The following is a 14,442-nucleotide window of genomic DNA, read 5'->3' as shown; positions in this document are numbered from 1 at the left end:
ATTGTCTAAGAACGCACGAACATTATGTGTGAAATGTGCTAGGTGGCCATCATGCTGCAACCACGTGTGTTGCCTTACCGCCAAGGGAACCGACCAACGAGTTAGAAAGAGAGAGATATAGAGTGGCCATTGCGCCGCCATATTTGAAGAAAATTGAACGACCGTCCGCCATTAATTTAAGCGTCCAAAACAAAGTGGGCGTGGCGATAACTTAAATTGCAATCGCCAGCTGTCAAAATTTCGTTTGCATAAATCAGTTAAGCTGAAGTGGAAAAACCTAGTATTTCGTTAAATATGTGCTAGTAATTTAATCTCAAATAAAGACCTTATGCACGCTAAATTCAAAACACTTGAGCTATTCCTAGAAGGAATAACCTAAGCAAAATTGTTATGTACCGTACCTCAAGTTTCAAACAATATTCCCATACCTGGGTTGGGTGAAAAGAATTTTAGTACATCACGTTATTGTTTTACATCGAAGCTCCATAGTATAAGAATTATTTCATACTTCATAGAATTTTCCTTTATTAATTGTAAAATATTTTTCATTTGTTTTAGTAAGACAACATTAATTCTGTCATTAACAAAGGGATTGCAATACCGCATATTTTATTTCAAGATACGAAGTTACACAACATGAATTATGGTACAAATTGTATAATTAAATTATTAAATCGTATTCACATATCAGACCTAAATAAGAAAATTTCATATTTCAAGCGTATGATATATTCATATAGGTACGTACGTTTGTATAATTCGTATTCGATACATTCCATTTGATTAAATCGCACAGAAAGAAATTCGCCTTGTTTAAATTGTTAGCCTACTTACTTATAAATGGCTTTCACAGAAACCGGCCCTCACATAAGCCACCATCGGTCCCTATCCTGAGGTAAATTAATCCAGTCTGTAGCATCATATCCCACCTCTCTCAAATCCATTTTAATATTACCCTCCCATCTATGTCTCGGCTTATCCAAAGTGTAGAGCGCTGAAACACTCAACACAGTATGACGAAATGATATTGTTGTTACGTTTTCATGGTTACCAATTACCTTTACATCTATTTCAATCGATGCAATTAATATCGTGCTAAGTGTGACTTGATTAGTGGTTAACAAAGCGCGTGAAATGTGAGCAGGATCAATCTACATCTGTAACAAATATCTAAAAGTAACGCTGTGACGTAGATATAGCCTACAATGTGATCCGTAATCAAATCTTCAGATAATTCAAGCAAGACATGGCATGGATCCTCAGTCTGCAGCCTAACGTTTAGTGATCAATGAAACTTTTCATCAGAAAGATCAGTTGCATCCTTTTTATTAAATAATCTAAGGTTAGAAGTTTAATTGGCATTAAATTAACAAAGGCTATATGCTATGTATGTATATTACTTCCAGCACAATATGATTAATAACGTGGCAATAATTATATAACTTGTGAGATACTAAAATTCGGAAGGGGTATTTAGTGAAACTTTACTTTCAGTGTATTTCAAAAATATAGCAAGGAACAATAAAATATGAATTTTTCCTACAATGTAGTTTGTAATCAAGCCTTCGCTTACTTCAAGCAAGACATGGCATGAATCCTCAGTCTACAGCCTAATATGCAGTAGGCCTATAGTGATCACCGAAACATTTATATACCGGTGTCTAATATTAGCAGTTAATTCACATTAAATTAATAAGGTTTTATTCTATGCACATTATTTCCATGTAGACCTACTTATGTTTTCAGCAAAATATGGTTAATAACGTGGCAATTCTTATCAAACATATGCGATAATTAAATTATTTTCTGTGTAAATATTTCAAAATGCTTTGATTTCCATAACAGTAAGAAACAATAGGCCTAACGTACAATCTCTTACTACAATGTGATTTGTAAAGAAGAAACACGTTAATTCAAGACAGATATGATATGAATCCTCATCTACAGTATAACGTGCAGTGATCATCAAAACGTTTCATCGGGATCGCTTTTAATTTATATTGTAAGTAGCCCTATCTAAGATTAGAAGTTTCATTCATATTGAATGTGAATGAATGTATATTTGTCTTCAAGGAATATACTTTTTGGTGAGGCGGCACTTCACATTATTAGTATTCTTTCACTAGTCTTTTCTTGTCTGTCATCAATTCTTCCACAAGTTTACTCCTAATCCATTATTACACCAAAAATACTATAACCCCCTCCTGTATGACACATTTCCCCTCACTAAACATCTCTAATTATTTGCACTTTTCACTACTCACTTTTCCACATTGCTACTTTTTAGGTCTTAGTTTTCTTTTCTCACGATTTATTTCCCCTCCACACCATTTCCTTAAGTCATACTGTTTTTTCACCTTCTTTTCCTCTCTTCCTTCATCACTACTCCCTGAACTATCTCCTACTTGCGTTATTCCACTTCTCGTCATCCTCGATGTTTCATTCATATTACATTATAAGGTTTTATTTCATGTATACTATTTGCGTGTAGGCCCTACGTTTCTTTCCAGCATAATATGATTAATAACGTGACAATCTTGTAGAACCTATGCGATATATAATTTCGGAAGAAGCATTTAGCACATAATTTTTCGGTATGATTATTTCAAAATACTTTGATTTTCAGTACAGTAAGATACAACCTCTTCTTACAATATGATTTGTAATGAAGTCTCCGGTTACTTGAAGAAGGACATGGCATGAATCCTCAGTCTGCAGCCTAATATATAAGTTTAGTGATCATCGAAACGTGTTATCAGAAAGGCAAGTTCTGTTTTTTAATATGTTTTCTATATTTAAGATAGGAATTTGATTTCGAACTAAATTGTGATTTTTTTTCCTATGAATATTAGCAATACTTCAGAACTTGTGCGATAATTTAATTGGAAACGTGTATGAAGTACAAGTTTATTTTCAGTGTATGTATTTTAAAAAACTTTGATTTTCAGTACAGAAAGGAACAATAACGTAGAATCTCTTGTTACAATATGATTTGTAAAGGAACATCGCGTTAATTCAAGAAAGATATGTCATGAATCCTCAGTCTATAGCCTAACATATAAGTTTAGTGGTCATCGAAACGTATCATCAAAAAGACCAGTGCTATGTTGGAATTCGAAGTATAATTCGTATTACATTATAAAGTTTTATTCCATGCATATTATTTGCGGGTACTTTTATTTCCAGCGCAGTATTTTTAATAACGTGGCATTCTTGTAGAACTTACGCGAAATTTAATTTCGGAAGGAGCGTTTAGTAGATCATTTTTCAGTGTGATTATTTCACAATGGTTTGATTTTGAGTCCAGTAAGATACAATAACGTAGAAACTTCACTGCAATGTGATTTGTAATGAAGTCTGGCGTTAAATATAGACATAGCATGAATTCTCAATCTGCAACCTAAGGTATAGTGATCATCGAAGCGTTTCTTAAGAAAAGTCAGTTCTATCCTGGGATTATAAGTTTAATTCGTACTACATTATAAGATTTTATTTTATGCATATTATTTGCGTGTACTTTTGTTTGCAGCATTATATTATTAATAACGTGGCAATTCTTATTTAAATTCCGAAGGAGTATTTAGTACATTTTTAGTTCTTCTTTGCAAAACGTGTTATGTCCACTGATAATATTTTGTTGATTTTTTTTTTGCGACATGTTGTTCCTTATTATCTTCTCTATCAATAAAGCTACAAATAAAGCGACTGAACGTGTTCTGTCCATGGTAGAAAACTATTGAAGGTGCAGATGCAAGGAATGTTTTGTCCTCCTACTATAGAGTTACATAAAATGTAAAATGTGTTTTGTTCAATCATAAATCCTCTGCTATCACTATTACATCTGCAACCAAAATAATTAGTGTTCATTAAATGATTCCTTTGTGTATAATTCATGCTATTTCTTCTTTGTTGTGGTACCATGTTATTTTAATGATTTGAAGAGAATTTTAAAAATAATGTTGTAATGTTTTCAGCATTGAAGAACAGCTATGTACTGATTATTGTTAACAGGAAAAGTGCTTTTGTAGATACGATTGGAGTTTTAATAGTTGTCATTTAATACAGTGAATTGACAATAATCATGAATGAGGAAAATAGAGTGGCAACCTCAAACAACAAAGTAACATCTGCTGCTCCCGACAGAGCTCGAAAAAAGACGAGAAATGAACAATCCTTGAAAGGAAACAAGGCGAAACGAATGAGGTTAGTTATGTTCAGTTACTGCCTACTGTATTCAAATATTAGTATAAATAATTTATTTTATGCTCTATGATAACTTGTTTAGTTTATTATCGTTTCTATAATGCATGTAATTTTACAATATTACTTTATATTGTTTCAGATACACTGCAAACGTTTCCCAAGACCCCCAAATTGTCAGCATCCACAAATTCAAAATTCAGATGCTTTGAATTTACATTACAGGATGTGAGATTAATCAACCAGAAGTTCTTCCAGGAGCCAGATCTGAATGCAAAATGAAATGGTTCTGAAGTATGTGACGGTGCTATCACCAAAACGCAAACGATCTCGCAAGAATTCTTTCAGCAAGTCTGTATCAGTAAAAATGTTACCGAGTAAATATGAAGAGAGGATAATGTTCACTCAGGTATGTACAGAGCGGTCTATGACATCCTCTACAACAATCGGCAGCAAGTGAGCCCGGCACGGTGTCAGCGCTTGTCATTCCCGGTGAACGGGGTCCGCCACAGTCGCACGCTACAGTCTTTCTTTCTCTGTCCCTGCTTTCTCTCTCTTTGCCTGCCTTCAAGGACATAGCACATGGCCACATTGCAACAGATAGCTGCTTTCAGTTATCTATGAGTTCTGTTGACGATTGTATTGATGTACCTATGTCTTAGATGAAGATTGTGGCTTAATAACTGTGGCTTGTAAACTTTTGTGATGCCATACTAAGCCACAATCTTCATTCTTCATCTAAGACGTACGTACATCAATTCAAACGTCAACAGAGCTCATAGACAACAGAAGAACAGCTATCTGTTGCAATGTGTCCTTGAAGGCAGGGAAAGAGAGAGAAAGCAGGGACAGAGAGAGAAAGACTGTAGCGTGCGACTGTGGCGGACCCCGTCCACCGGGAATGACAAACGCTGACGCTGGGCCCGCTTGCCGTAGAGAATGTCATAGACCGCTCTGTAGAAATAATTCTGTTCCTAGAAGCACTTCAAATAGGAAGGTCTCGTCTTCAAAATTTATGTAACAAATTTCTCAAGCAAGGTGTTTGGTCAAAAAAAACAAGAGGTGGCATTTTTCCAAATAACAAATTTGCCCATAATAGACAATCGGTTAAAATATTAATTGAGAAATAACCATCTCAGAGTCACTACTGCAGATCAAAAAATGTAAACCAGCCATTTAAGCATTTCAACTATGTGGGATGAGTACAAGAAACCTCATGACTAGGAGCTTCATGTCAATTATGAATACTTTCGAAGTATAATTGTTAATGAGTACAACATAAGCTTTGCAAGTCCTCCAACTGATTGTTGTTCAACATGTTTACGAATGAAGGAGAAAATTAAAAACTGTGCAAATCCTGCAACAAAAGATGATTTTCGATTACACCTTAAACTATATGTAAAGCGAACTGATGTATTTTTCTTCTACTTAAGTCTAATGAAGAAGAGCATCTTACTTTGAGCTATGACTGCCAAAGAAATTAGAATTAGTAGAATCTATTCCCATGATATCAGCCTCAACACTAAGTGCAAATTATATAAAACATTAATAAGACCAGTCTTGCTGTATGGATCTGAAACCTGGGCAGTTGGCAGTGCCGACAATTGTAGGCTGAGTATATTTGAGAGAAAGGTTCTGAGGACGGTATACGGACCAGTAAATGATGAAGGCAATTGGAGGAAAAGATATAATTGAATTATACCACAAAAAGCACCAAATGTTTGCAGAGAAATTAAAGCTAGGAGAGTCAGGTGGCTGGGCCATATCTGTAGGAAGGATGAAAATGATCCTTGCAACAAATTGACTCTCACTATACCTTTTGGCACCAGAAAAGTAGGGAGACCTCAGCTAAGATGGCTGGATGAAGTGGAGAAGAATATAATACCAGCAGGTGTTAGAGGATGGAAAACAAAGGTGTTAGATCGAAGGACATGGAAAAGCATCGTTGGGGCGGTCAAGGCTGGAACCCGGCTGTAGAACCAAAGAAAAAGAAGAAGAAGACTCTATTCCCCGTAGAATTGATGTAATTAAAAGTAAAAGTTGCCCTATAAAATACTGAAATTCCCTCTCTAAAGAGTGAACGTAAAAATAACGTGAATATTTAAAATAAGTGTTCTTTTTTTCTCAATAAGTTTTTATTATATTTATTTACTTTTCCTTCTGAGCATAAATTAGTTTAAAATTTTCTTGATATATTTTTAGCATAGAATGAATACTTCTCTATGTAGATGGGTTCTGTTAAATTGTTGTGCGTTTATCAATATGTTTCATCATATGAAGCCAGTTGTGTAGACCAATTTACAGACAGTCGTCCATGGTGCGCCATAGAAGACTGGTCTTCACTACACCCACTTTGAGAAGAGGTTGTGGGAGATTTGTTAGGATACCTCAGAGGAACAGGAGCTTCCGGAGAATACCTGTGTTAATGGATGCGTGCTTATGCCGGAGATCGAACCTGGGTTCACAGGATTGAGTCCAGCGCTCTAGCCACTGGACCATCGTGATGGTTTTGTATAATATGTATAAATATTGTGTGTGTGGGTGGGCAGGTATTTCATTGCAAACCCAGCATTTTCCAATCTTTCCTCTTTTCTGCCTTCCTCTTAATTTCCTCATATGATCCATATATCTTAATGTCGTCTATAATATGGTATCTTCTTCTGCCCCCAACTTTCTCCCGTTCACCATTCCTTTCAGTGCATCCTTCAGTAGCCAGTTTCTTTTCAGCCAGTGATCCAACCAATTCCTAAATATAATAATAAATTATTTGCAAATGAAATATAAATATTTTGTGTCCATTTATGGAATTATCCGATTTACATCTTGAACACAATGCAATATTTGATTTTCCCCGTTTGTTATAATTCTTACAACTTTATATGCAGCATTCAGAAGTCACCAGACTGAGGATCCTGATTTATGAAGGGAGAGTAAATGTAAGTAAAGGAAAAATGGAGGTAGTGCTCAAATGGTATTAATAGAAATCAAACTACTTTTGTATATTCACTAATACATTTTTTTTGTTTTATTTTGTTTCTTTTGTTTCAGGCCCCGCTCATATCCTGTGCCTCATCGTGGCGAGCGGGTGAAACAAAGAATGATGCATGATGCCAGTTTTATTAATGGCTGAAAGTATTTTTCCAATTTTCCGTGACTTGCCTTATTTAGGACACTCGATATTTTAATTAATTCATGTTTAGGCCTATAACAAATTTCTAAGATGTCACTTACATAAAATTTCTTAGTAAAACTTTACCTACCAACACAATAAATACTGTAAAATGGAAAGGTTAATGCGTCCTTCTTTGGCTAAACAGGATAACTACAAGTAGTGGTACATACATAAGGCCAGATCATGGACGCTGTTGATCGGAGACTCATTAAAGTAAGTTAGAGATTACAAATTGACTTATTTTGTTTTTAAATATAAATGCATCATTGGTTATAATTTGTATCACACATCATTGACTTGAAATTATTTTTTTCAGTAGAAATATTCAACGAAGTTCACATGAAATAGGTTCATAGTTAAGTCTTCTTTGTATTTGTTTCCATTTTCTCCTTTCGTCCATTTTCCCTGTGACTCAAGGTTTCTTCATTTCCACACCTTCTCTGTATTCTATTGGTTCTCCTGCTGGTATATTTATACAGCTTTTTAGACGAGTCCAGTATTCATTACTATTCTCAGGTGTGGATTTTAATGTAGCAGCTTTCTCTTGAAAATTTCTTCGTCACCTGTTTTCCTCTTATCTTCTTCAGACAAAAATCTACTTCGATTACCAACAGGACATGGTCTGAGTTAATATTGTAAAGCCTTTGCATTTTTTAAGCAATTTCGGAATATTTCCTGCACCAGTATGTAGTATAATCTGATATCTGATTTCGTACCTTGGGCATGTCCAGATGTATCTTCTTTGTTTATGTTGTTGGAATAGTGTATTTTCAACGTTCACTGCATTTCTCTTACAGATATTCACCAAAGATTCTCCTCTGTCATTTCTTTTTCCCAATCCACATTTTCCAACTGTTCGTCCATCTTGTCCTTCTCCTACTACTGCGTTCCAGTCGCCCATTAGGATTACGCAGCACCCTTCTTCTCCTTCTCAACTACCTCTTCTATCTCGTCATAGCTTTCTTCCACTTCCTAATCTGCTAATCCACTACGTGGCATGTAAGTTTGCATAATAAATCCACAAAACCAGGGTCGTCTTGTATGGCAGATAAAAGAAAAAGAGATATTACAATTCTACATTAAAACCATATTAAAAAAAACAACAGATCACATTCGTTGTCTGAGGCAAAGAGCTCGTAAAATAGATCCTGACTTTGACTGTTGACAGCGCCATCATATAAGTCCCATTCTGAATGTGACGAGTCGGTTTCTACTTCGCCATCACCAGTCCATAACAAATCGTCCTCTGTGCTATCCATCGCGTTAGAAATTCCATATTTCGTTTAAGGATTTTATTACTGTTTACACTTTCACTTTTTCCCATAACAGTTTATAGTTTGAGGGTATTTTAAAGGACAGATCTAAGCAAAACCATAATATTGTGCTTCAAATTTATACCTCGTATTATCTGAAGACTATCTTATTTGCGGAAATATACGACAGTATGAATAACATTGGCGGACAACTGAATCCTATAGATTCAAAATCCCCTATATCTACTTTCATAAAACTGAAGGATGAGTAGTGAAAAATTGAGGGAGTTTTCAACCTGACGGTGATTTTTAACAAACCTTTTGCTTTAAATTTAGTGGCTTTCTTAATTCAAACTATATAAATAATTATAATTCATTCTCTGCAAGCAATATGTGGGCGTAACTCAATTATGAACAAAATGGTCTTTAGGGGGTTTTGTATCTAGAGGATTCAACTCATAGTTGTCCGGCTTTTTGTTACTGCTACAGAAAAAGTTTTTATAACTGTCATGAAAAACAGTCATGCTGTCTTCTCTTGTTATTCATCTTCTTGATTAATTCCTCGTCACGTACAAGGGCACGAATTTGAGGTCCATTGATTTTACAAAGCAGAAAAGGCTGAAACTATATGTTGCAAACAATTATAATCAGTATTCAATGCTCTGACAAACTGTTTCATCAAGTCAAACTTGATGTGAAGTGAGGGAAAAATGATTCTGTCTCGGCTAACAATTGGTTCATATCATATCATAAAGTCGACCGTGGTAAAACATGACCAAACACGCTTTGAGATTTTTTTGTTACAGTGGAGTATGATTATTATCGAAATGTGAACGTGAGGCCAACAGCCGTCTGGTCTGTCTGAGCTTTTCAAGGGCTGTGGCATCACTGATTATTATTAATGTTAATTTAGCACCCACATGCAATAATGTGGTAAGTAGTTACGAAATATATTCATACTTACCCCATTATTGCATGTAGGTGCTCAATTATGTCCTTCATGTCCTTCCAATCAAAATACTAACAACAGTACGGCCTACCACAGAGTTTTGCGTTATTTTGGATGGGAGTGTCGAAATACAATTTTTATATTTTATTGCTATCACTGGGTTTGAAACGGAATTGTAGCGCTTTTATCCGTACTTAGTTTAACTTTATTAATAGTGAACCATTTATTTGATTAATAGTTTGTCTTTGAAACAGGCCTACTTTTTATAAGCTACAGCTCATCGTCTTCTTCTATAAGCAGTAAGGACACAAGGAGCAGAAATAAAGGATGCCGGTGTCGAAACACAATTTTAATATTTTATTGCTATTTGTTTTTCACTGGGCCTGAAACGGAATTGTAGTGGTTTTATCCGTATTTAGTTTAAGGATATTACTAGTGAACCATTTATTTAGTTTATCGTTTGTCTTAGAAATAGGCCTACTTTTTATAAGCTACAGCTCATCGTCTTCTCTATAAGCAGGACGGACACAAGGAACAGAAATAAAGGATATTCATATTACATAATTTTGTTCATTAAGAAAGCACTCAACACTGAAAGATTTTTCTTCAGAAAATATATTAATTACATATTAAATGTAAAAGAAAAACACTTTTCAATAATTACAAATATAATAATAAAAATAATACACTGCAATTACTTACGCATTAGGTATATACAACAGAGAAACCTACACTTTTCCTTTAGAAAACAAAGATTTGTTACATCAGTGGATAAAAAAACGCAACAAGGGTTAAATGGCATCCCACTAAACACAGCTTCCTATGCTCTCCACATTCAGAAGACAAAATATGTACATGACAAGGAGTAGGAGGCAGTTGTTGACAAGGCAGTACAAACAATTGCTGGTTTTCTTGCACATTTACAGAACAACATGAACTTCAGATCCTCACTTACGAAACGTAAAGCTTATGATATAATAAAGACAGTGTTAATTTCATTTTTTTTTTTTTTCAAGAAAATGCAGTTCACCAAAACTACAGTAAATAATTTAGGGACTTGAACAATACGCTGTGTGAAACTGCATCATAAATTATAAACAAATGTTTTGATGGAGTACTGAAAGAACTTCTAGAAATTAACAGCTCGGAGAGACACCATTTGTCTCGTTTCATATTTATTATCCACTGTTTCAACAGTTCCTTTTTTTTTTTTTTTTTTTTTTTTTCCAAAGGGAATCTGCAAGAAGAGAAAAATACTGTACATACCGCATGGTATGCCGGGCGTTGTTATACATTTATGCATGAAAAGAAATGCAGCTAATTAACAAAACTATTGACTTAACTTCATAAAATTTACATGAAATATGATAACTCAGTTGTCTTTTTCCTTTTGACATTGCAGTTATATGCAGCATATACAATAGGCCTGTTTTTTCTTTGTTTTTCGTAGCTCTGGCTCCTTATACACAACATTGTAAGCAGACGAATTTTTACAACGGTGGGCGCTTAGTTCATATCTGCCGTGTTTCGCGGTGGCACCGCAAAGAGCGCTGTACAGGACAACATCACAGTCTAATAGACTGTGGTAACACCATCTAATACAGCATATAGAAAACCGACAACACAGCAGCGCTTCCAGAAGCAGCAACAGCTGAAAGAAAATATTATGTTCTGATTGGTTCAAAAAACTATAACGCAGCGGTTTTTTTTATGAGAAGGTTTGCCAACGCAAATGACAACTTTCAAGTGCATAGTGACAAAGGCTTGAGTATAAAATTCCATTACCTTCCTGCCCATGATGGAGCTGCTTATACTGAAGATTATGGGAAGAATGGCCAGTATTCGGCGTCATGAAACTGAAAACTCAGACAGGAGATGAACCCTTATGGCATTGGTTGACAACCACAAGAAACTCCGAAAAGAAACCTGGTCCTACAGAGTGGAGGTTGTGTATCAGGCAGTTCCTCATTCAAATAAAAACAAAATAGGTTCTCATAAGTCTAATGCTAGCCGGAAATCTGACAGATTTTGAACAGATACTGTAGTTAAATATAATTTTAGCAATGCAAAGTTTGTATAATTATTGAACAATAAGTTAATCTTTACTTATACGATGACATTTTCTGATCTTTACATTCTTCTGTCTAGTATAGGAAATTATTACGTAGGCCTAATCAAGAGGGCTATAGCACTCTTGGGCCTAATCTCTCTTCGTAGCTCTACCCACGTGACAAGTCTATAGGATACGCCGGTAATCTACATAATAAAATTAGCTTGACGTAGATAGACTATTCAGAACAAGATATCGTGCAATGATCCATTTGTTATTACTTTGTTAGTGGGGACATGAAGACATTATTATCTGTCTGGTGGCGGAACAAATAAGGCACTTACACATTTTACTTTGAAAGTTCAAGGGAAATATTTATAATAAAGTAATATTTGTATGAGAACTGTGGAAATAAACGTCTCTACAGTAAAACTTACTACCTACTACTGAGAACGCTGTATAGTGACAATAAACACGGTGAAATTTTGGAATGAGGTACAGAGAGGCATAATAATGTAAATCCTTTTGAAACAACTGCGGAGACTTCAACATCTATGCCAGTTCTCTTTTGGTCCCATGCGAAATCGAGAGAGCTTTTGGTACCGTACTTATTACCCCTGATCGCACCATTTTTTTTCTTGTAAGGAGGTGGGACGCGAAGGCTTACACTGCAGCCTGAGGCTTATTGTGCTTACAATCCTATTCTTGTGAATGATTGGGTAGACGAACGGCTGCATACTATTACGAACACCTTGAACAGAAACCCTATAAATGAAGTGAGCACGGAATTAGTGATCATTCTTCCGACAGTAAGTTTAGGCCTTCGACCTTCGTCTGAAATTATAAAGTATGGTACGGTATCACAAGTTTCCCTGAGAAAAATTGGAACTGTGGCTGACGACCTGGACAAAATTCCTGACGATTCTGAGACTTCGTAATGCAAAGAGTTGTAACAAAATAACATAGAAACGACGTTTTGTGAACATGAAATATGTTTTGTAAATGTGTACACACAAAAGGTATTTTAGTAGTGAGTTGCGATAATGCTACCAATATTTCTTTCATTTATGCCTAATATAGGCCTACAGTAGGTACCGGTACTGGCTGTAGGCCTACATATTTTCAACATGAGCGTTAAGTAATCTAAGAGGATTAGGCTACAGTACGTATCCCACTGATTAGGCAATTGTATGTAAAATGCTGACATATTTATTTTACGGATTATATTTATTGATTAAAGTTCAGGTTAACACTTTGTTTGTTAAGAACATAAAATTACTTAGTCACACGTAAAAAAGTGTTAGAATTAAAAAAAAAAGGTGTATATATATATATATATATATATATATATATATATATATATATAATTATTGCTATTTACGTAATTATTATTTCCTTTTCCAATATCAACCCTAGTTTTTCTTTACTTCAATAACATTTTAGATAATTAATTATTATTATTGCACCAATAACTACTGTATGCACTGTATAATGATAATGATAATGATGATGATATTATTATTATTATTATTATTATTATTATTACTAGCTGTACCCGTGCGCTCTGCTACACTTGTTAGAAATAAAATATATAAAGTAATTACATAATTAAAATAGGACATCTGCCCCAGGGAACATTCGTGTTTGATAGAAGGATAAATAGTTTAATATGTTACTTAATTTAAATTGTATTTTGTATTTAAGTAATTAAATGCGATCATTTTGTCCAGAGACCACTCATTTGGTGCAATGATAATTCCTTTAACATATTTCTTATTTGTTATTACATGCAAATAATTAAAATATGATCATTTGATTCAGAGAACATCCGTTTTTGATGCAACGATAATCCGTTTAACATTTTTCTAAATTAGTCTTGAATGCATCTTTAATAAATCACTCCAAATTAATAGAGTGGATTGTGTACGAAGAAATTTTTCTGTGCGTAAAGATCTATTTTCATCTTACCTCATTCCTTATATGTAGTATTACACCCATCTAGAGAAACTACAAATTTCAAATAGTAAAGGAATTATCCAAATTAGCTTCTGAGATTACTTCATATAAACAGACAAATTTAATATTCTCTGTATATTAATATTGATAAACGTCAAGGCCGCCTTAAATAGACGGAGTCATTTGCTTTAATTTCATTATAGCCATCGATGTCGTTCCTGCAATAACTCCTTTGTGACATATCGATTTTCAGATTTTTGCTCTATTAAATAACTTAAATAGTTATACAGCAAATAATACAATCTCCTATATGTAATTATATTTCTTTCTTTCGAAAATGTAAGACTTCACGATCTCCTATGTACCACTGCCATAGAATGAATAAACCTGTTTTTTCTTCCTACTGAAAAATTTTATATTTTGCACATAGGAATTGCGGAACAACGACGCTATAATCTGAGGCGGCGTTGAAAATGTATTGTATTGTTATTTTAAAACTCTTGTATATCCTTAAATATCAGTCCTATCAAAATTTTGCCTGAAATAAAACTTATCGGAAATAATATTTAACGAAACTTTTGTTATGTAACATTTATCACAAAAATCAATAATAGGCTAAGCGAGATATTTCGATTTATTTAATTCAGGCCCGCTTATAACCCCCCTAACCCCCCTTTCAAATAAAGTATTTTGAATGCCATATAGCCTAAAATCTAAGTTACAACGAACTTAATTTATATTCCAATTTTCATCGAAATCCGTTCAGCCATTATCGCTTGAAAAGGTAACAAACATCCAGACAGACAGACTTAAATATCAGCCCTATCAAAATTTTGTACAGAATAAAACTTATCGGAAATCA

The sequence above is a fragment of the Periplaneta americana genome, chromosome 12 (assembly GCF_040183065.1).
Source record: "Periplaneta americana isolate PAMFEO1 chromosome 12, P.americana_PAMFEO1_priV1, whole genome shotgun sequence".
In the NCBI taxonomy this organism is placed as follows: Eukaryota; Metazoa; Arthropoda; class Insecta; order Blattodea; family Blattidae; genus Periplaneta; species Periplaneta americana.
The sequence above is the reverse complement of the archived record's forward strand: the minus strand, read 5'-3'. Positions refer to the sequence as shown.